This window comes from Cetorhinus maximus, chromosome 1 (genome assembly GCF_964194155.1).
Source record: "Cetorhinus maximus chromosome 1, sCetMax3.hap1.1, whole genome shotgun sequence".
Classification (NCBI taxonomy): Eukaryota; Metazoa; Chordata; class Chondrichthyes; order Lamniformes; family Cetorhinidae; genus Cetorhinus; species Cetorhinus maximus.
Genome location: NC_135879.1, coordinates 206,135,347 through 206,159,988, shown reverse-complemented (window position 1 = coordinate 206,159,988; position 24,642 = coordinate 206,135,347).

Sequence of the window (24,642 nt, the reverse complement as noted above, 5' to 3'; positions counted from 1 at the left end):
ACAATCCACACTGCACTAAATAAGCCCGGGCGTGTGCAGCCCCAGACCTTCATGGGCCCAGCCTCCTGTCTGCAGGGTTTTACATTTAACTCAACAGTTTAAAAGTCCAAAAGTCATATCCTTGTTGATGATATGAAAAATGTGGGAATTTTGAGAACCCTTCACTCAGATAAGATAACATAATGTTTTCACCAACACAAATACAATGTACAATTAACGATGCTCTGACATACAGCTGAACACATTTCTTTAAAAAATCTAACCATTGGCTATACAGTCAGTCAGCCATCTTGGAGACACATAAGGAGTTGGTTTCCTTCTGGAAGTCCAGCTGGGCTAAAGACAGAAATACTAATCTAACCATTTTGGACTTGTATCATTTTCATTTCTATATTTGTTTGGCTACCCAAGCTTTGCTGATAAGGTGGAATCAAAATTGCATGTACCTTTACTATATTATTGGCATGTTATGATTAGCTTTAGTTACTATCTATAATCTGATGTATAAGCTGTGACCTATAATTGGCTTCAATAAAAGACAAGCATTTTTGAAGCATACAAGAGGTGCAGCTTCAAACATATATGTATTATCTTGAGAATCCATGTAAACGCATTACACTAAAAGTCTTGGTGAGATTTCTAAGAACTGGTATTGGTGAACTTACAAAGAAGTTGGGTCTACCAAGACATGCCTCAATGTATGTCCCATCCTAAGATAACTTTGTTAGCTTTGACACTTCTGGAAGAGAGGACTTTTATTTCATGGCCCAGTCTAAGACTATGTCCTTACAATACATAGAAATCTCTTTTAGTTGAGATTCTAAGCTAGCAATAAGTTTGAGGTAAGTGGCTTACCTTGCCGGGAGGTAAAGATGGCCGAACCATTAACAGGGGATATGACAGGCCGTGAGGTTACAGATTGTGGTTGAGTGCAATTCTGCTGCTGCTGATGGCCCAGACCGCCTCATGGATGCCCAGCCTTGAGTTGCTAGATCTGTTCGAAATCTATCCCATTTGGCACAGTGGCAGTGCCACACAACACTATGGAGGGTATCCTCAAAGTGAAGATGGTACTTCATCTCCACAAGGGCTGTGCAGTGGTCACTCCTATCGATACTGTCATGGACAGCTGTATCTGCAGCAGGCAGGTTGGTGAGGATGAGGTCAAGTATGCTTTTCCCTCTTGTTGGTTCCCCCACCACTTGCCACAGACCCAGTCGAGAAGCTTTGTCCTCTAGGACTCGGCCAGCTCAGTCTGTAGTGATGCTACCGAGCCACCCTTGGAGATGGACATTGAAGTCCTCTCTTCCACCCAGACTACATTCTGCACCCATGCCACCCTCAGTACTTCCTCCAAGTTGTGATCAACATGGAGGAATACAAATTAATCAGCTGAGGGCAGTACGTGGTAATCAGCAGGTTTCCTTGCCCATGTTTGACCTGGCGCCATGAGACTTCATGGGGTCCGGAGTCATGGTGCAGCACATCTCCTCTTTAATGAATAGTACAGGAGGGCATGCCAGGATCAGCACCAGGCATATCTTAAAATGAGGTGTCAACTTGGTGAAGCTATAAAACAGGACTACTTTCATGCCAAACAACATAGGCAACAAATGATAGGCAGAGCTAAATGATTCCACAACCAATGGATCAGATTGAAGTTCTTCAGTCCTGCCACATCCAGTCGTGAATGGTGGTGGACAATTAAACAACTCACTGGAGGAGGAGGCTCCACAAATATCCCCATCCTCAATGAAAGGGGAGCCCAGCACATCAGTATTAAAGATAAGGCTGAAGCATTTGCAATCACCTTCAGCCGGAAGTGCCAAGTGGATGATCCATCTCGACCTCCTCCGGAAATCCCCAGCATCACAGATGCCAGTTTTCAGCCAATTCAGTTCACTCCACGTGATATCAAGAAATGCTGAAAGCACTGGCTATGGGCCCTGACAATATTCCAGCAATAATACTGAAGACTTGTACCCCAGAACTTGCTACACCCCCAGCCAAGCTGTTCCAGTACAGCTACAACACTGGCATCTACCCAGCAATGGGGAAAATTGCCCGGGTATGTCCTGTACACAAAAAGCAGGACAAATCCAACCCGCTAACTACTGCCCATCAGTCCACTCTCGATCATCAGTAAAGTTTTGAAGGGGGTCATCAACAGTACTATCGAGCTGCTCTTGCTTAGCAATAGCCTGCTCACTGACACTCAATTTGGGTTTCGACAGGGCCACTCAGCTCCTGACCTCATCACAGCCTTGGTTCAATCATGGACAAAAGAGCTGAACTCCCGAGGTGATGTGAAGTCACTGCCCTTGACATCAAGGCAGCATTTGATCGAATGTGTCATCAAAGAGTCCAAGCAAACCTGGAATCAATGGGAACCAGGGGAAAAACTCTCCATGGGTTAGAGTAATACCTAGCACAAAGGAAGAAGGTTATGGTTGTTGGAGGTCAGTCATCTCAGCCCCAGAACATCACTGCAGGAGTTCCTCAGGGTAGTATCCTAGGCCCAACTATCTTCAGCTGCTTCATCAATGACTTTCCTTCCATCATTAGTTCAGAAGTGGGGATGTACGCTGATGCTGGGTCTGTCCTGTTGGTGGGTCAAGGGATTTCCAGGGATGATGATGTCTGCGACATTGTCCATATTTTATTATTCCATTAGTATGACTATGTCTGTCTGTTGCTTGACTAATCTGTGAGACACTTCTCCCAATTTTGGCAGATGGCCCCAGGTGTTTGTAAGGAGAACTTTGCAGGGTCGATAGGGCTGTGTTTGACATTGTCATTTCCGGTGCCTAGGCCTATGCCAGCTGATCCAACTGGTTTCATTCTTTTTTGTGGGCTTCCTAGCAGTTTGACACAACTGAATGGCTTGCTAGGCCATTACAGAGAGCACTTAAAAGTCAACTGCATTCACTCATAAAAAAACCCTTCATTGATTAAAACAACATTCATTACACTTAACTTCCCTTAATCCCTTATGAAAACAAGCATTTGTATTTATAGTCCCACTTCAAGAACTTTGTAAGCACTTGGATCTGTGAATCAAACTGTGAATTGATAGAAACCGCAGTACAATAATGATAGGTTGTGAAATCAGCATGACTCCTTTAATGATGTCCCTCAGGCTGATAGTAAGCACAGTAAGTAATGCTGCCGACATTATTTTTCTAATATTTAAAAGACAGGGCATTTAAATGCCTTGACAGCTTGACAATTCTCTGGACAGTTCTGTTGACTGTTCTTTTGCTAGTTCTCTTCAGTTATTTTCACAGTTATCTTGACAATTCCAATGAACTTGACAGTTCCAACGATTTTATGCACTTTTTGCGTACATTCATGTCTAATTTTAACAATTCTGAAGGACACCTAACCTCTCCCAAAGGTGTCCTTGGACTATATTCAAAAGAGTACCCTAGTCTCCAAAAAGGTACCCTACTTCTCCAAAATAAAACTCTGGCAGCTTTAGACCTTCTCCTACCAGCTCTAAAGTTGGCACAAGTCATGTTTTGGACATCCCAGTAGCCAAAATCAGATCTGACTGAGTTAGTTGCTCTTTAACATGTGCAGTTGTCTCGGATATGCACGTTAGAACTTGCCCCCATTCCCCTGTGAGAAAATGGCCAAGGCTGGGTTTGCGGGTGGGACTTCCAGGTCTGGGCCTCTGCCGCCATTTTGCAAAGCCTTTCTGCCTGTGTAAAAGTTCTGGCCAACATATTTGTTGAATGTCTCTGCCATTCCTCATTCTCCATGATAATTTTTCCAGCCTCTGCTGATAAGGGGCCAAATGTTTTCTTCAGCTATTCTCTTCCTTTACATATATTTGGAAAAGCTGTTACAAACGGTTTTGTATTCCAAGCTAATTTACTCTCATATTCTATCTTTCCCTTTTCAATCAAATTTTTGGTGGCCCTTTGCTAGTTTCTAAAACACTCCCAATCCTCAGACTTATTCTTAACCTTTGCAACATTATAAAGCTCTTCTTTTAATCTAACATTACCCTTAACCTCCTTAGTGAGCGATAGATGGATCTCTCTCGCTGACTTTTTGTTTTTCAATGGAACATGTTTTTGTTGAACATTTTGAATTGTTTCTTTAAATGTTTCCCACTGTTTAATTACTGCCATACCTTTTAGTGTATGTACATGATCAACCTTAGCCAACCCTCCCCTCATACTTATGTAATTTGCTTTGTTTAAGTTTAAGATTCTTGTTTGCGATTGGATTTCTTTTGTTTTCAAACTTAATGAGAAATGCAAATCGTTATTTCCCAATGCATTTTTTACTACAAAGCCCCCCACTACTATTACATTGCCTTTTTTAACTTCAATTTCTTGTTTTAATTTAATTTCTTGTTTCTCTGTCCAATGGTATAACTATTGCTAGGTGGCATGTAAACTGCTCCCACCAGCAATATCTTACCCTTGCTATACCCAACCTTTATCGATACTGATTCTACCTCCATATTTTCTGAGCCAAGATCTTTTTTACTAATGTCCTAATGTGATTCATTATTATCAGGCCTACCCCTCCTCCTTTTCCATTCTATCTGTCTTTTTGAGAATGTTTACCCTGGAATGTTTATTTCCTAACCTTGGTCACCTTGTAACCATGCCACTGTAATGGCAATTAAATCAAAATCATGTATCTCTATTTGTGTCACTAGTTCACCTATCTTATTGTGGCTGCTCCATGCATTCAGATGAAGAGACTTCAGTTTTATTTTTTACTATTATTTCCTGCATGGGCCTTACTCTCTGATGCACAAGAACCATTAAATGCTCTCTCCCTTTTTGTCCCACTCAACTTGTCTTTCCCCACGTTGATATACCTTTCTATTGCCTCAGCTTTTATCTTTGGATTTCTAAATCTCCCTTCACCTGAATCCTCCTCCCCCTTTGTTAGTTTAAAACTATTTTATCCTTCTGTGACCATATTTGTGGGGGCAGTCCTATGTTTGTATGAAATTGAAACCCAATTTTCTCACACCATTATTTGAGCCACACATTCAATGCCCTGATCTTTCTTACGCTATGTCAATTTGCTTGTGGTATTCAGAGAATATTACTTTGTGGTTCTTTTTAAAATAGCCCCTAGCTGCTCATAATACCTTCACAAAACCTGTTCCCTAGTACTACCTATGCCATTGGTATTCATGTGGACCACGACAACTGGATCTTTCCCCTCCCACTGCTTCAGTTCCTTCCAGCCCTGAGGAGAAGTCCTTTACCCTGGCACCGGGTAGGCCACATAGCCTTCGGGGCTCATGCTGTCACCTGCAGAGAACAGTATTCATTCCCCTAACTATACTGCCCCCTATTACAACTGCATTCCTTTCTACTCCCTCCATTTGAATGGCTCCCTGCACCACAGCGCTATGGTCAGTTTGTTCATCGACCCTGTAGTACCTGCTCTTGTCCACACAAGCTGCGAGAACCTCAAACCTGTTGGACAATTGCAGGGTCTGTCCATTACAACATTTTGGATCCCCATACCTGCCTCATTCATAGGCACACCCTCCTGTCCCTGATCATGGACCAAATCAGAAGAACCTAGCCTAAGGGCTGTGATTGCCTCCTGGAACAAAGTGTCCAGCTAACTGTCCCCATCCCTGATGCATTGCAGCATCCTAACCTCAGACTCCAACTCATCAACTCGCAGCCGAAATTCCTCGAGTTGCAGACTGTGATGAAAGTATAATAATTTTCATAATATTTCTCTGGTTTACTGTGAAGTAGGTTTATGGGGGTAAGTATAGTTGGGTCTATGTGTGACTTAACTGCATTTGGAGTCAAGTAGACCACAAGTTTGAAATCATCAAAAGAAGTTAGGTGCTTGACATGCTAATGAGTAAACATAGATGCTGGCTTAGCATGTAAGGTGTAAAGGGAATTTGCATTTTTAGATAAATGAAGAGATTTGGAATTTAAAGGGACCTTAGTCTGTTTACAACTAGCCAGCTAAGCAAGGCTAAGGAATGTTTTTATTTTTCCCAAAGGTTACTGACAATATATGAGTAACATGGAAGTTTTTATATTATGAGCTAGGTACAGTTTCAAAGACATATGGAACAATATAACTTACATATTAAAAAGAGAGACACATATATAAAGGAGAATGAAAGGCTATGTGTCAGGAGGCCATGCAAGTTCTAACAGGAGTGTGTGAAATAGCCTTAATGAAGCCTACAGCATTTGTGCATAAGTCTGCTATATAATGAAACTGAAGCTGGGGAAAAGCCATTTGGAATTTCACTGTCCAGGGTATTGTGTTAACTTGCAAGTTCTGTTTTAAATCTAAAATCTATTTTGGACTATTGCCTTAAATGGGGTGTAACTGGGAGTCAGGTTAATTAGGAATTTTAGGAGCTATTATAGTAGTAAGTAATTGTAGTCTTATGTATGTGCTTGAAATCTTTTATATTTTGTTAATAAATATTTTACTTTAATTTATAAAATCTCTCAAGGTCTTGGTGGCCTTATTACTTCTAAATTCGGTGCACACATCTTGTAATTAATACAAATTGCAAAACCGTTGTGATAGTGCTACCAAGTTTCCCTTGTGGATTTGATCTGCCTGGCGCACATCATCTGCCACATCATAACAAGACACTTACTGCAGATGTGATTGCTGTGGATCACAAAGGTGTCCACCAGATCCCACCTACTACAGCTGCTATACATCACTTGATATCTTTGTCATTGGTACCCACTTAGACCACAACAACAATGGTGGGGAGGTGGAAGGTGGTGCAAGGGGTGGTCAACAGTGGTGGGGGAAAGGATGTGGATGACTGGGGGAGGGGAAAGGATGTGGGGAGCTAACCAAAAGCTTTACCATGACCATGGTTGTTGGAGTGGAAAGTGAGCGGAGCCACATGTTGGACAAGCACAGGTGCTGCATGGGAGTCTGATCAGTGGGTGGGCGGAGATGCAGGTCAGCTCAGACAGACAACTGAAAGAGAACCCCAGCAGGCAACATTGAAAATGCTCAGGACAGTGAGATGAGTGTGATGGAGGAAGGATCTGCATGCGTTGGAGAGTCCTTGCACACGGCTCGAAAACGCCCTGCCACACACACACACTTCTCCCTCCAGAATCATTCATGGTCCGGATGCTTGCAACTAAACTGCTAGTGGATGCAGTGGGAGGACTCACAAAGCCTGTCAATGAAGCTGAAAGACAACATTACACATTAGTCAGTAAAAGTGAATATATTTTCAGATTATAAAGTGACAAAATGTGTTCATCCGTGCAACCACATGATCAGAATTTCTTAACTTTTCAAGGCCTACCATTTTTTCTAGATGCTGCCCTGACATCCCCAGCATGGGTGGAGGCAGCCTGTGCAATGGTTGGCCCTGTTGCCTCTGATGACTTCGGTGTGCAGAGCCGAGGTCTTGAGGGCCCCTGTTTGCTTTGGCTGTCCTTCTGTGGGCCAGCTGCTCCCTCTGCAGTGACAGAGGATGAAGCTGAGGGGGTCACAGGCAAAGGGGACCCGAGGGAGCAGACAGCCTCTGAGATGCCTGAGTGGATGGCTCAGGGGTTTCCAGCTGGTGCTCCTCCTCCCATTGGGTGCCCAAGGGCCCTAGCCTGGCTCCTTGGGAGAAAGGAGCACCTGGAGGGACATCAAAGTGCCCAATTTCCCTCTTGTGTTGCCACTGCAGGAACTCAGTCATGGCTTCCGCGATTGAGTGCAGGTCTGCATGCATCTCCACGTTCTGCTGGGCCAGGGTCTCTATGGCGTCTGCCATCCTTCCAATGGAGACATCCATACGTGCACATGTGGGCACCACTTCAACAGAGAACAGGCAGATGCACTCCTCCGACCCGCTCTATTGAGGGCTTCCAACAGCTCTGCATTATGTTCCCCTGCCTTCTGCTGACTCTCCGCGATGTGTTGGAAGGCTGAATCCAGAGGGTCATCATTAGTCTCGGACCTCACAGATGCCTCTTCCCCAGCAGTCCTCTGAGTGCTCGGGAGCTTGGCTGAAACTGCCTCCACCTGCTGCTGACATGCAGTGACCACCAGAGTGTGAACCCAAGCCTGCTCTAGGTCCCACCGAGGTGTGTCTCTCTGCGTTGGTGGGGGATGTGGGTAAGTGCTGTGATGGGTCTTTCAAGCTGCTTATTTCCAGCTCTTCAGTGAAGGAGGTGTCCTCTTCACTGGAGGTGAGGACGTGGATGGAGCTGAGGGATTGGCTGGCTGAGGACATCAGTTGCTTGGCAGAGCTCCCTGTGAACCAAAGTAGAGATAATTAGTGCATGGCAGCAGAGTCAAAAGCAGGAGAGAGAGCACTCACAGTTGCGTTGAGAGAGGGATGATGTGGTGCACGATTCTTACGTGAGTGTTCACTGCCATCCTTACCATCGCCACAGGCACGGGCCACGTCTTCACCAGTCAGTGCGATGGCATGCTCCTCAAAGTGAGTGAGGGGCCTAATATGGGCCACTCCATCCCTGGTCTGGGACCTCTCCTTGCTGTTGTTAGCCAGCTTCTCTTGCATGGAAACAGATAGAGTGTGAGCAAGGCACATGGCACTGTGTGGAAAGCTTGTGTGGTGAGTGGAGCCATGGATGGGATGAGGACACGATTTCCAGAGGATATGGGCCTGATGGAGATGTCTGTGTTTGTGTGAAAACTACTGGTGTTGTCCCTTGAGGTGTGGATGTGTGATGGGTTTGTGAGTGTGTGAGCTGAGAGTGATCAGGTGGTTGAATTACCCTGATGGAACGGATGGGAGCACTAATCCCCTTCCTGCACTGGATGACAGACCTCCCCTGTGCTCTGGTGGCACTGACCGCTGCCGCCACTGCCTCCCAGGCCGGATTCGTGACTTTGGTGGGCCTCCAGCAGCCAGATTGGAGGTAGAGGACATCACGGCAGCCTTCCACTGTGTCCGACAGGCAACGCAAAGAGGCGTCGCTAAATTGGAGAGCTGCCGTCTTCTTTGCTTTCAGGACAGTCTGCCACCTGGAACAGAACTGGTCTGTAGACATGAAGTAGGCTGTGATCTGGTGCTCTTTAAATATAGTGCCCGGAGTGAGGAAGCGCTGAGGTCACGGCGTAGCAGGTGAATCCGAGCCTGCCCCCCAGCGATCCGGCGGGTTTCCCATGAATGCATTATTAATGAGGCAGAGTGTGCTGGGAATGGGATGATACGGTGCAAAAATCTGCCATGCGGCCGACGGGTAAAATATCCTTTTTCACGCCCGCTACCGCACTTAGTGCAAATCTGGGACAATTTTGCCCTTAATCTCAAACAGTTGGCTATTAATGAGTATTCATAGATGCAAATGTATGGAAGAGGTACCCGGCACCAGATATTGCAAACCACAAACCGCCACCAACCCGCTGCCAACTTAATCTCGAAAACGGAACCTGCCATTGGGAAACCGACATGTTGGATCCCACCCCCCACCCACACACCGCTTTTCCCCTTCCTTGGGTCACTATTAATTTCTGTCCTGAGAGTTTCTGTCAACTCAGCTAGTTAGAGTTGAGAATAACAGTTATATAATTAGGCAGCTGGAGTGGTTTCACGGGTAGCTCTCCTGCCTCTGAGCCAGAAAGCCCTGGTGTTGTATATTTCATGTGTTTGATTTGCCTCAAAGCAACATAAAGATGACACTAGTTTCTAAATGTGCAGGAACTTTATTTACAGAGTTTTATACAATGCTTTAAAATGTCTACTCCATGCTTCTCACTCAGCTTCTAGTCACTTTTGTGTTGTCTGTTTACTTATTTCTGAGTCAACACCCAGGCTTAACCAATCAAGCACAATGAGACTACATCAGTTGCCAGACTCTCATGATAAAATGCAGAACAATTGAACCATTGAACGATACACCTGGGTTCAAGTCTGACTCCAGGACTAATTGGCTCTGTAAGGAATCAGCCACTGGTGCAGACAAGCCAATGTGTGTCAGTGCTGGTCCCCAGTCTGGATATATGGGAAGGGTTGGCAGCAGATAAGGCCTCTGGTTGTAAAACCACTTCCAAATCCAAACAAATGATGGTTGATAAAAAGGTGATCAGGCAGCATTGTGCTGACCCATGTAACATGGGGAAAGACAAAAGGGAATGGGAGTAATGAAGGTTCATAATTCCTTGCACTTCACACCTTTCACATTCAGCCGAAGCTGAACCATGCAAGGTATGAAATGCATGGAAATTACAGTACTGTGCGTGAATGGAGAGATTTGAAGATTGGCATCACCTGAAACTTTTTTCATTCAGGGCACAAGCTACAGGACGTAATCGTCCCAGATTTGCGCTTAGTGTGGTAGTGGGCATGAAGAAAAGCGTTTTATCTGTCGGCTGCAATGGTGGGTTTTTGCACCATATCATTCCCTTCCCGCCTCATAAATTATGCAGTCATGGGAAACATGCCAGATCGCTGGCGGGCAGCCTCTGATTGACCTGCCATGCCATTAACTTCACCGCTTCCTCATGCTTGGCGCCATACTTAAAATGCAGTCAAGTGTACAGTTTTCAATGCTTGTAGCCTTGGAATGCTCCGGTGAAGACATGGCCCAGCCAAGAAGTGTGCAGCCCCCCGATTCAATGATGCATCCCTGGGATGTCTTTTGAAAGCCGTGGAGGCCCGCCACGATGTCCTCTATCCTCGCTCTGGCCACAGGAGGCCCATCCATCTTGCTGAACCGCTCAGAGGAATTGGCAGAGGTAATCAGTGCCAATGCTGCACACAAGAGGTCGGCCATCCAGTGTAGAAAACGGATGAATGATCTCACCTGTGCTGCCAAGGTAAGTCAACCATCTCAACAATCTCAACTCACCCACTCACAAGCCCATCACACATTCACTGGTATCTCACTCATTGCCAGCTCAAGGGACATCACCACTCACTCTCTCACACACACCCTCACATTTCCATCTGGCCTCATCTCCTATGGAACTATCCTTCTTATCCTGTCCATGGCTCCACTCAGCACACATGCATGCCTGGCATCCGTCTCATTTGACCTGACATGCACCTTGCTCACACTCTTTCCATCAGTCTTTGTTCAGGGCAAGGTCATGCGCAATGAACGGGTGAGGTCCCTGACCAGGGGTGGAGTGCAGGACATAAAGCCCCTCACTCCATTCGAGAGTGGCGCGTTGGAGCTGGCCGGAGGGGACATGGACCGTTCCTGCAGCGATGGTGAGGTCAGCAGCGAACAACGACATAAGGATCCTGCACCATCCTGTCAATGCTACTCTGAGTCCACTGTTCTGTGTTCAATTTGACTGCCAAGCACTAGTAATCTCCACTTTCTGTCCTAGGTACATCTGACACATCGCCCTCAGGCAACCTTGACTCTAACCCCAGCGCTGAGAGCACTTTAGATGAGGTCCCTGAGGGCAGCAGTGTTGAAGGCCAGTCACGGCACTCACACACACCAGTGCAACGACACACACCTCAGTGGAACCTAGATGTGGAGTAGCTTCCGGATCACAATCTGGTGAGCACACCACACAACTTGTTCCACAGCAGGTGGAGGCAGGGACATCCTTGGTCATTGGCACTAGGAGGGTTGCTGGAGGCAAAGAATCTGCTGAGTCCGAGTCAGATGATGACCCTTTGGACTCGATCCTCAATCAGTTGGTGGAGCTGAAAGGACAATCGCGGGAATATCAGGAAGGGATGTCTGGTGAACTCCTCAGATTGAAAGGGACGATGGAAGAGCCTTCAGTCTGAGGTGATAGCGCCGGCATGCCAACGCACCAATGTCAACACTAGTGGGATGGCAGTAGTCATGGAAACTTTGGTCCAGGACATTGGTCCTGCACTGCTGCACGGGCTGAACTCCGTCACTGACACCATAGTTGGCCTCCAGCAATGGCAATTCAAAAGGGGCGTGGGGCAGCTCGATCTCACTCCAGCTTCCCCTTCTCTACAGGGAGTCAGCCAGGGGCCCTCGGGGACCCATAGGGACGAGGACCAGAAGCTTGACACCCATGACCCACCCACTCAGGTAACTCCAGGAGTCTCCATCTGATCCAAATCCCCTCTTCCTGTGAGCCCTGCAGCTCCAGCTCTACAGGCCAAGGAGGGTGCAGCTGGCCTACAGCAGGCCGGGGCCCTCTAGGTCTTGGCCTTACAGGGGACACCTGCAAAAGTCATCACAGACAGGGAGTCACAGTCAACAGGCTGCCTCCACCTCTGCTCTGGATGTTGGGGAAGCACCAAGATATAGTGGCAGGATTGGGACGGTTCAGAAGATGTAGTTGCATAGCCTGTCCATGGGTGTTAGTCACTTGTTCTTAATGATCACTACTGTAAATAAACTCCCAAGAATGTCTCCTTGCTTATGGCTCCTTGTTCTGATGAGCAGTGTTCGTGTCACTCAGATGTGAAACCTTGGCTCCTGCACAAGATAATGACAGGTGTCTCAGTCCAGGCCCTCTTCCCTGTGCAGTGTGTAACCTTCAGACCAAAGTAATGGTCCGGACTCACACTCCCTGGACACATTACTGATGCCTGCACCTCGATGGTGCTTGTCATTGCTGCCTGAATGTTGTGGGCAGGTGTCACAGAGTTCCATCATTCTCTCTATGTGCTCTCAGAAACTTTGACCTGGGCCTGGCCCCACCATATCTCCAGCACCTGTGTCCAGTTACATTGCGCTCCTGAAGGAGACAAATGCTGAAGGCTGACAAAGGACCAGGTGCATTTAAAGTTGCATAGCTGCGTCTCCATAATATGACCCTGATCACAGAGTGAAAGTGAGCTGCCCTCAGCCAGACAGGGGTCAGACATTCACAGAGGCTGTGTGAAGATCTATTATGGAGTGTCATCGCTGCATGTCATCACCATTCTCCATGAATCTTGCAGCTATGAAGGCCTCCCGAATGTGCCTGCTTCGTATGGCCAGTGCGATGTCCTCATCACGGGCATCCTCACTTTGAGGACCTCATCACCTTCATTCCCTTTGACACCCTCCTCATTGGAGGATACATGCAGCTCCTCCATCTCCTCCTCAGCCAGGTCCTCCCCTCGTTGTCATGCCAGGTTGTGTAGCATGCAGCAAGTGACCATGATGCGGCATCCTCTGAGGATTGCATTGCAGTGCTCCACTGGACCTATCAAGGCACTGGAATCTCATTTTCAAGATGCCGATCATTATCTCCACCAATGCCTCATTATGCCATCGCTCTGCTGCAGTCTGAGGTCGCCACCACATCCTCTGTGGGTAGCCCTTGTTCCCGAGGAGTCAACCCTGCACCCTTTCTGGGCCTTGGAAGATGTCAAGGATCTGAGACCCGCTCAGAATGTAGGAGTCGTGGACGCTCCCTGGTAATTATGCGCAGACCTGTAGGATGTGTTTGTGGTGGCTGCACACCAGCTGAACATTCAGTGAATGGAAGCCTTTGTGGTTGACGTAGTTGACTGCTTGTTGCCGTGGAGATCTAAGTGCCATGTGAGTGCAATCGATGGCACCCTGCACCTGTGGAAAACCTGAGGTCTGTGGAAACCCAGCGCTCTTGCTTCCTGGATTTCTGATCCTGGACGAAATGTACAAAATTCTGCGCCTTTGCAAAAATGGCATCTATGACCTCCTGGATGCACTTGTGCGTGGAGGCTGCGAGATCCTGCACAGGTCACCTGTGGAGCCCTGGAAGGAGTCACTGGTGTAAAAATTGAGTACCACAGTCACTTCCATGGCTACTGGCAGTGGATGCCCTTCATGGCACCATGGTGCAAAATCCTGAAACAGCTGGCAGGTGTGACTGACCAGTTCTCCAGGCATGCACAGTCTTTGGTGACACAGCTTCTCAGTCATCTGCAGGAATGACAGTCGCCATCTCTAGACCCTGGGTCTAGCGAGGCTCCTATGAGCAACAGCCCGCTGTGGATCTTCAGCTGTGTGCACAGCGGGTCCTGCCAACCCTTCATCTTGAGGGTGCTGCTCCTCCCTTTGCTGAGCCAGACACCTCCGCCGCACTGTTCTTCTTCTCTGCCCCCTGTAATGAGGCATACCTCTAATTCACCAGGCTCCATGATCCTGATGTTCTCCTCTTGCAAGATTAAAGAGAGAGGCGCGTGGATTAACATAGATGTCTTAAGAGCCTCTCTTGGTTAAATCTGAAGACCCCCTTCATGCATGCAGGAGAATGCTAGTCACCACTTAGATGGCCAGTGTGTAGTGCGCTTCATGGCTGTCCAAGCCCCCACCCACCTCCGTCTCACTCCACTTGACCAATTGGTGGCAGCTTCGGCCATTGGACTGCATGCTGTGCTCTCATCACAGGCGCAGGCATTCTCCTAACCCGCACTGCAAGGCTGCACTGTTAGCTTGAACCATAATGAATACTGGTCCGACCCGTAATAAAGACATTACAAGGGGCTGCGAGCACCTCCACTAGTGACTGTACCATGGCCGCCTTTTGCAAGGGGATTCTACAGCTTGCCCAGTTGGCCAATTGTTCTGCTGCGCCTGAAGCACACATTAATTTGCAGTCTGCACCCAGGGGGTGAAAGGTTCTGGAGCATTTGGTGGCACTCTCATGATTTGCATTGCTTGAGGGGACTTCCTTCAGCCTGTGCTGCCTTACCCCACTCCAGCCTCACTTGCACTGGAGCCCTTGGCCTGGCACTGAACTGATAGCCAGCTGGGAAAAAAACGGCTTGCCGGTGTGGCCCGCGAATGTGTGGCACCTCATCCTTGACGTCCTACGATGCTCGCGAGCGCTTCACAAGGTTATGTGCACTCACCTCTGACTTCACCTCGAAGTTCAGCTCGCCAGGTTCATGCCTTTTAAAGGCGGTCATGGAGCATGTCTTTCAGAAGTCACACTGATGTGGGCGGTAAATTTGATGTGGGGTGATGATTCTGGCAAGCAGGGCTTATAATGGGATGCTAAAGTATTGAAATTAGATTCCCAATGTGCGGTGGCAGGCATCGCGGCCCACCATTGACAGGTAGAGCGGACAATCGCAAATTGGTTTCACGGCAGTGTTAAACTGATTTTTGGCCTTCTCGCCATATTGATCGCCCATGTCCGCCACGATGCCCGCCACCAATGGGACCGAACAATTCCACCCACAGTTTAGAACCACATCTTCAGGAACGATATTTTCTTTTAAAATTTGGAAGGACATTACATTATTTGGACATCTGAGAACTGAATGAGGTTTCTTTTTTTTAAAAAAGTGGTCATAAGTTCACCTTGGATTGTGGGCAAGCATGCCTTTTCCAAGAAATCACCTGACCAGCATAGCAATTGTGGAAGAAAGCTATTTGTTTATTTGATCCGTAATCACTTTAATTGATGGAAGAAAAACCTGTTATCAAGGCAGAAGCCTAGTGATTTATTGGCAATTGCCCGATGGAGGAACTTTAAGTTTTGGACTTGCTGTTTTCAACTCAGTTGGGAACGAACTGAGAAGGGGAGAAGCTGCCTAGCTTGCGCTCTCCTTGCCTTGTTTGAAATACAGTGTGAATATTAGTATCCAGCTAGGAATCCACACCTCAAGGGAGCTTGTCTGTATTTGGAAACCTTAGAGGCTGAGACGAGAAGGATTGATTCGGCTCTATTTTTCTCCACGCTGAAGTTCTATTGGTGAAAACCTCCAGACATCACCTGGAACTAGCCACCCATCCTCGCACGAGGAAGTGCCACGTTGACATCAAAGCCCTGCAAATTTTACCCTTCCTATAAAGTTTTTTTCTTCAGCCGCCCATCTCTGTAGAGATCCTATTTGTTTGTCGTGTGTGTGTGTATGTCTGTGTGTATGTGTGTGTGTGTGTGTGTGTGTGTGTGTCTCTGTGTGTCTCTGTGTGCGTATGTCTGTGTGTGTCTCTGTGCGTGTGTGTGTGTGTGTGTATTCGCGTGCTAGGGAATTTTAAAAGGGATAGATAGTCACACTTCCAGATTACAAATTGTGTGATAACGAGTTCTTGCAACTTGTTTTAAAAAATAAGTTTCATTTTAAAATAAATCAATCATTCTGAGCTTATTGAAAGAAGCCTGGTTAAAGTTTCTTTTATTCTGGGTCTAACTTGTAGCGAAGGCAAATAATTCCCCATTTTCATAAGCAAATTAAACATTTACACTAATGGTACAACCTGTGGAGAAGAGGGGCTACAGAAACTGTATACTCCTACCATCCCGGTCGTAACAACAGTATTCTAACAACAGGCATTGGATTCAATACAGTTACAACAGGGAAAGTTGTTTGGGCAAGACAAACATGAAGTGGAAGAAGGGAAATTGGTGGCAGGTTCCACAGCTATTTTTGCAGCTACAGAGTGGTGGAACGAAGGACCCTGTTTATATTATAATAATGAAGCCAAAGTTGGAATCTCATCATCATCAATACCGTCATGTACCACCTAAAAACCTGGATTAAGTGTCCACTAATTACAAAAATAGAGTTTCTCTTATAATCGATGGAAGCTAGTTTCGTTAAGTCTATAGCATTTATCATACATTTTTTGTTTCACGTATATTAGAATTTTGCAATGCACAAGTCTTCAACACATTTATCGTCCAATTCTCACCTTTATGAATGTTAATCTGTTGCTTGTTCATCTAAATGGGTCAGTTAACACCTCATTATTCACCAACAACCACGATTTAGTCAGTGAAGATGCTCTAATTATTTAAATTATTTTTTAATTCAGTGTTTAGTAAAATGTAATTATTTTCATAAATAAATTAGTTTTTGTGCTGCTGAATACTTTATACTTCACTTCTGATACATAACCTTATGGAAATCAATTAAACTGAAAGAATGCTCTGCATTAAAAATTACACAAATTGAGATTTTCAAATTTTCAAGTACTGTACAGCACTTTCCTGCAGTAAATTACCAGTTTGTCAGTTGTCTTTCGTTCTCCCAGGTATTTAAATTTTGCTTATCACTCAATACTTTTCAGTCCAGTGTCTTCCTCGTACATCATTGCTGTGTTGAAATCAAGATTCATTGTACATTTCTGACTCCAATTCATTGTTCCCAAGTTCAACTCCTTATGATCTTCAATCTTCCACTCATCATGCAATCTATGGACTTTCAAATCACAAATATTGCATCACTTAACTGCTACTTCTTGATGTTCTTTTATTTTCTTCCAATGTTTTTAGCGTCCGTGTGTCCTACACTATGGGCTTGACTGTTCCTTTAGATTCATTAAAAAAACTGGGCCAGAACACAATTGGCAATCCCTGAGTGCGGCTGTCATCAAACGTCCAGCACACATTGGCACATGGTACCTGCAGAGAGGAAACAAATTCATATTCATACCCAAAACTCCCTGGGCAGAATTTTGCCCTTGCGGGCGGGCTTGGTGGGGGCGGTCGGGAAGCTGATCGCTGCCCGCGATCGATACCGCACCGCACCGCAATTTCACGCTGGCAGGCCAATTAAGGCCCACCTAGAGTGAAACACGAGTGGCAGGGCTGAGCGCTGCCTGTGTGGGCGGGGGGAGGAGTGCGAGCCAGCTGAGCATTAACTTCACGCATGCGCGCGAGAGAGCGCTGTATAATCTCACTGAGGCATGGAGCTGCCTCAGGGAGATGAAGGGATATATTAAAAAATAATTTAAAAAATAAAGATGTGATAAAACATGTCCCCTCATGTGACCCTGTCACATGAGCAGGTACATGTTATTAATGAAAAATTAAAGTTTTTATTTTATTTTTATTTGCTTTTGGCAAACATCCCGCACGTGGGTGAGGTTTCCAAATAAATGCAAAGGCTCTTGGCATTTTCACCTGCTCGCCAACCATTTGTTTGGACGGGCAGCGAAAAATTTATTTGATAACTTAATGGCCTTAACAGGCCTTTTAATTGCCGGCGGGCGCGCTGCCGACTCTGGCGCTTGCCCGCCGACTGAACTATCACACGACTGCGCGTTGACGTCGGCACACTCGGCCGATGTCATCGCGTGTTATTTCACGCTCGAGCGGGTCGGGCACAAACCCGGCCGCCAAGCGAAAACTCCTGCCCTCTATATAATATCAGAATGACTAACAGTTATAAGCTATTCTGGTAATTATTTGAATTCCTCAATAATGACTATCACTTGGTCACTATCAGTCGATGTGTTCATTCGGTTATATTCTTCATCCAAATTACCTATCAAATAATTAATTTATTGAGCCTTATGTAAAATATTGACTCATTGGACACCTCTTGTTGTTTGTATTTGACCTTCATTTGTGAGCAAATAAAACCATAGAGTGTTTCTTTACAATTTGTATCATTTTTAACTATACTTTCAAAATCCCAACTATCTAGCCTATGGCCCTCTATTCAACACAATGTTTCTGCAGCTACTGATTTGCTCAACCTCATCCTCACCTCCACCTTTGATGCCAGAGTCCCTATTAAAACCACTACTTTCTCTCATCCTGGCCATTCCCCCAGGAAAGCCCTCACCTTCACCTCCTTAAGCCCAAGGGGCACAGATTTGAAAGGATATAGCTGACAGCTGGTTTAGCCATCCATCGCCAGTTGTGACTGGATAACTTAAAACACAATCAGTCCTGCTCTAATCTGCTAAAACTGTTCATTATTCCAGTACAATACTGGAATGCAAAGGTAACCCCCAACTCATTTTCTCTACTGCAAACCATTATCTTAAACTCCTCTCTCCTACTGTTCCACTCTTACCTCCAACAATAAGATGTGAGGAGCTCATGGACTTTATTATCACTAAGATTGAGACAATCTGATAATTTGCCTCTGCTACATCACTCCCTTCCACCAACTCACTTTGTCAAACTTTCCATAATCCTCCTCCCTGCCCTTAGCCTTGAACTATCATTTTTCCCTAGTTTCTGTCCTAGTTCCTCTCATACCACCGCTGAGCTCCCAACCCCTGTCCATGAGTCCCAACTCCTAATCCCTCGATCCTATTCCTACTAAATTGCTGATCATTCAACCTTCCTTCCTGGTCCCCATGCTAGCCGGTGTTGTTAATAGTTCTTTCTTCAGCTGTGGTCCATCTCTCCTTTAAGTCTGCCATCATCACCCCCTCATAAAAATTCAACCTTTGACCCCCTCCACCCTTGCAAACTACCGTCCCATCTCCAACCTCTCTTTCCACTCCAAAGTCCTTGAACATTTGTCACCTCCAAAATCCGTTCCCATCTTACCTGAAACTTTGTGTCAGGGGGTTTGTGCAGGGGCAGGCGGGAACCCGATCGGTGCCCCTGATAGGGGCCGCGCTGCCATTTTACATGGATGGGCCAATTAAGGCCAGCCCAGAGTGACGCACACCCGGAAGCACTGCGCACTCCCTGTGCAGTTGGGGGGGATTCACTGAGCCGGGGCCTGCGCTCATTCGTGCATGCGTGCAAAAGAGTGCAGAAATCTCCCTGAGACACAGAGCTGCCTCAGGGAAATTAGTTTAAGTCCAGAAAAATTTAATAAAGGAAAAACAAATTTAAGGACATGACCTCTCATGTGAAACTGTCACACGAGCTGGGACATGTCCATTCATTTTTTCAAAATTTTTTATTTAATTAATAAACCCTTCATGAAACCTCACCCTGCCCGTGGATGAGGCTTCATGAAAAATGTGAAGGCCGCCTGGGCTCTTCGCCTGCCCGCCAACATTAAGGTTGGATGGGCAGCATTCTTAACAACTTTAATTACTTTTTTAATGGCCTTAATAGGCCTTTGACAGTTCAGCAAGCACGCAGCCAAGTTGGCTGTGCGCCCGCCGAAGTGACAATCTAAATGACGCGCAGTGATGTCGGGATGCACGCCTGGTGTCACCATGCGTCATTTCATGTGTTGGCAAGTGGGCCTCGGCCCCGCTCACTGACCCGAGAATTCTTCCCTGTGTGTGTATGTTTGGATCGCTCCAATCAGGTTTCCGCACCTGTCACAGTACTGAAACAGCTTTTATCAAAGTTACAAATGGCATCCTATGTGACTGGGACAAAGGTAAACTTTCCCTCCTCATCCTTCTTGACCTGTCTGCAGCCTTTCACCTGGTTTTGACCACGCCATCCTCCTCTGATGTCTCTCCACTATCGTCCAGCTGGGTGGGACTGCTCTCACGTGGTTCCATTCTTTTCTATCTAATCATAGCCAGGGAACTACTTGCAATGGTTTCTCTTCCTGTTCCTGCATCAGTACCTCTCATGTCCCCCAAGGGTCTATCCTTGGCCCCCTCTGATTTCTCATCTACATGCTACACCTCGGTGACATCATCCAAAAACACAGCATTAGTTTTCATATGTACACTGGCACCCAACTCTACCTCACCACCACCTCTCTTGACTCCTCCATTGTTGCTAAAATATCAGACTAATTATCAGACATCCAGTACTAGATGAGCAAAAAGCTCCACCAATTAACTGTTGGAAAAACTGAAGCTATTGTTTTCATTCTGCTCTGCAAACCCCATTTTCTAACTGTAGATTGCATTCCTTTCCCTGGCACCAGTCTGAGATTAAACCAGTTTGCTCCTAACCTTGGTGTACATTTGACCCTGAGATGAGCTTTCGATCTCATATCCATGTCATCATGATGACCGCCTTTTCCATCTTTGTAACATTGCCTAACCTCACCCCTGTCTTAACTCATCTGATACTAAAGCCTTCATTCATGTCTTTGTCACCTCTAGGCTTGATTACTGTAAAGCACTCCTAGCTGGTTTACCACATTCTACCCTCTGTAAACATGAGGTCACCCAAAACCCTGCGGTCCCTGCCTTAACTTGCACCAACTCTTGTTTTCCAATCACCACTGACCTACATTGGAACTGGTGAAGCAACACCTCGATTTTAAAATTGCCAACCTTGTTTTCAAATCCCTCCATGGCCTTTACCCTCCATATCTCTGTAATCTCTTCCAATCCCACAACCCTCCGAGATATCTGTGCTTCTCTAATTCTGGCCTATTGGACAGCTCGTTATTTATTTGCTTCACCATTGGTGCAGTTCCTTCAACTGCCTAGGCCCCAATCTTCCTATGCCTCTCCGGATCTTTACTTCGCTTCCCTCCTTTAACACACTCTGTAAAATCTACCTCTTTCACCAAGCTTTGGTCAACTGTTCTAATATCCCCTTATATGACTTGGTACCTACTTTGTTTCATAAAGTGCCTGTGAAGCACCTCGGTACTTTTATTATATTAAATCGGCAATATAATTCTAAGTGGTTGTTGTTATGTACATTGACTGTCATATCTAGGGCATTGCTATAGTATTGTACATGTAGGTTTTGGAGGCACTTAATTTTCTGAAGAAACAGGATGAGAGGAATCTCACAGCTTTTGATATGTGGGTATGGTGGAGGGTGCTCAGAACAGCTGGATGGATGGAAAAACAAATGAGTGGGTTAGATCAAAGTAGAAGTTTAGGAATCAAAAGGGTTGCTAAGTATAGTTAGAGAGAGAAAGGTGGCCAAGTGCAGTGTGAGGAAAATTGTATTCCCAGGTTGTTCCGGTAGGTTTTCCGGCAGAGGCTGAGGACTAAAATTCTAAGGAGTTCCAACGCAAGCTCAAGGCATGGCAGGGAGATGGGCCGCACATGCTCAGTTTCCGGCGTTCCTCCGCACGTGCGGGGATTGGGCAGTGCACCTGCATGGTGGTGTGGTGAGAAACAACAGCCACGAGACCGGGTATGGCACAAATGTGAGCACACCTGACAGGGAGTTGGGAGCAGACAAAGGAGGAAGGTCAGCTCCACGCATCTGAAGTGTTGCCATTAGCTCCATGCTGCTGAGGGGGCTGGGGCTCACAGAAGCCCTGGGGGGCATTGGTAGCTCTGCGCTGCTAGGTGTTTGGGCACAGGGAAGCCCAGGAGCAGCATTTGCTTGGTGCTCAGAGAAACCCAGAGGCAGTGCCAGCTCAGTGGATCTGGCTGGCGGGACAAAGAAAGCCCAGGAGTAATGGCGTCTGTTCAGAGTAGCTAGAGAGGTGGAATCATGGCAGTAATTAGATGCTGAGGTACGGCCTCAAGACTCCAGTGGGGCTCAGTCTTGGGAGTGCAGCAAATGGGGGCAAGTGGCCTTTGGGGTAGTCTGAGTTGGAGCAGCTGTTGAGGGAAATCAGAAACTATACCCTTGAAAGAGAAGAGTTGAAATTCCTTGTGAGGAAGACAGGTTTAACAGATTTTGTGAGTAAAAGTGATCACTGACATGTAGGTGGGTTACTGAGAAATTTGTGGGACCTGTCTTGGTTGTGTCTACCATTTATTACACAGTTTGTGGTGTGTTTGACTGCAGTTTGACTCTTAATTCATGTTTACCTCATGTTAATTCTGTATGTTAGAGTATAAGAGGGATAGTGTTGACTATTTGCTTTGCTGACTTGTGTATAGTAACATTTCTTCTATTGGTTTAAAACCATGGAATCTTGTGGCTTTATTCTCTTAGTAAGTAACCAGGAATCCAGACCTCATCTACTTTACAGCAGAAGTTACTGGTCCCTAATAGGATTGTAACAAAATTTGGTGGTCTGGCCTGGGATTGTAGCAACAGGTATTGAAATGTAGGCCCCATGCATATCCTGGCAACAGTTAAAGGAGGAGGTGAAAGTAAAAACAGGGAGGAAGGAGAAAAATCGGATGGGTGAATAACATTGAGACGTGGACTGAGGGAGACTTGCAGAAAGCCAGAAAAGAAGCAAGACAGTGCCAATGGCTGCAACAAGGCCATCAACGAATGAATATATTTTCTGCCGGTGTTCTTGAGGATTATTGACTGATAAAATTGTTCACTTTCAGCTTCCCTGTCCTTATTGCAGATCTCTAAGATTTGCATTTTACTTTTGATTTGAATTGCAATTGTTAACAGATCTTGAACAATGCTGTGTTTTGAGCAATACTGGTGATTTCAAATACTGTGTAATCATAGAACCATAAAGGTTTGCAGCACTAAAAGAGGATTATGTAACCTATTGTGTTTATATTAGTTCTTTGCTAGAACAATCCAAAATTAAGCCTACCACCTTGCTCTCGCCTCATAGCCATGTATCTTACTTTGTTGCAAATTTTTATCCATTTTCCATTAATATATGGAATAGTCTTTGCCGTAAATGCTCCCTATGATATGCTCCAACAATCTTCAATGTAAAGAAATTTCTCCTAGCCTCTCTTTGCATTCTCTTAGTGACAATATGAAATTGATGACCCCCCTGTCGCTGACTTCCCAGAGAAAATAGTCTTTACCTTGTTTTCTATTAATGACCTTTATAACTTGAAAAAAGAACCTCTGTTAAATCTCCTCTTAGCTTTATCCGCTCGAGTGGAAATAGTCCCAGTATTTCAGATCTCTCTTTCTAACTGTAGTTTCTTACATTGACATCATTCAAAGTGTTCCAAAATCAACAGGAGTCAATTACTTATTTCAGATTCAAGAAAAAACTTTAAGTTAGATTGTGCCTTTTATGCCCTCAGGGTATATCAGACCAGAGTGCAAGCAATTAATTACCTCTGATGCTTTGCAGGCAAACACAGCAGCCAATGTGCACACACAGCAAAATCCCACAGAGGAATGAGATAAATGACCAGCTATTCTTATTTAGTGATGTCAATCGATGGTTAAATATGGTCCTGAAAACCAGAGAAACTGCCTTGCTCTTCTTTAAAAAATGCTAAGGTACTGTTTACATCAGATAGGGCAGCTTAACATCGCATCCTAAAGACAGCGCAATACTTTCTCAGTGATGCACTGGAATATCAGCCTGAATTATACTCTCAAGTCTTGGAGTGGGGCTTGAATTCACAACAATAAAAGCAAAATACTGCGGAAGCTGGAAATCTGAAATAAAAACAGAAAATGCTGGAAAAACTCAGCAGGTATGGCACTGTAGTACAAGGAGCCATTTAAGTGGGGGGAGGAAATAGGAACGTAGTAGTGGTGGGGACAGTATAATTAGGGGTATGGATACTGTTCTTTGTAGCCACAAGCGTGAGTCCCAAAGGCTGTTTTGCCTGCCCAGTGCCAGGGTTAAGGACATCTCCTCAGGCAAGGAGAGGAACTTGGAATGGGAGGGGAGGGACTCAGTTGTCGTCATCCATGGTGCCAATGATATTGATAGGATTAGAAAGGAGGTTCTGCTAAAAGAATTTGAACAGTTAGGAGCTAAATTAAAAAGCAGAACCTCCAAGGAAATAATCTCGGGATTACTACCTGAGCCATGGGCAAAATGGCATAGACTAAATAAAGTAAATGAGTTAAATGTGTGGCTCAGAGATTGGTGTGGGAGGAATGGGTTTCAGTTCATCAGTAATGGGGTAGAAGGGAACTGTTCCGATGGGACAGGCTTCACTTGAACCGTGCTGGGACCAGTGTCCTGGTAAATCGAATAAGTAGGGCTGTAGAGAGGGCTGTAAACTAAATAGAGGTGGGGAGGATTCTGGAGAGGGGATGCATAGGCTAACAAAGCAAAAGGATATGGCGACATTGCAGGGAAGCTATTTAGGTAACGATACCCAGAGTGTGACAGGAAGGGACAGAGTGTATAAATATTTTAAAAAGCAGCAAATAGGGTTAAAGTGGGAAAAAATGGTAAAACAAGAAAATTAATAGCTCTTTACTTAAATGCATGTAGTATTCGGAAAAAAAATAAATGAATTAACGGCACAAATAGAGGTTAAATCTTATAGCCATTACAGAGGCGTGGTTACAAGGAGATCAAAGCTGGGAACTAAATATTCAGGG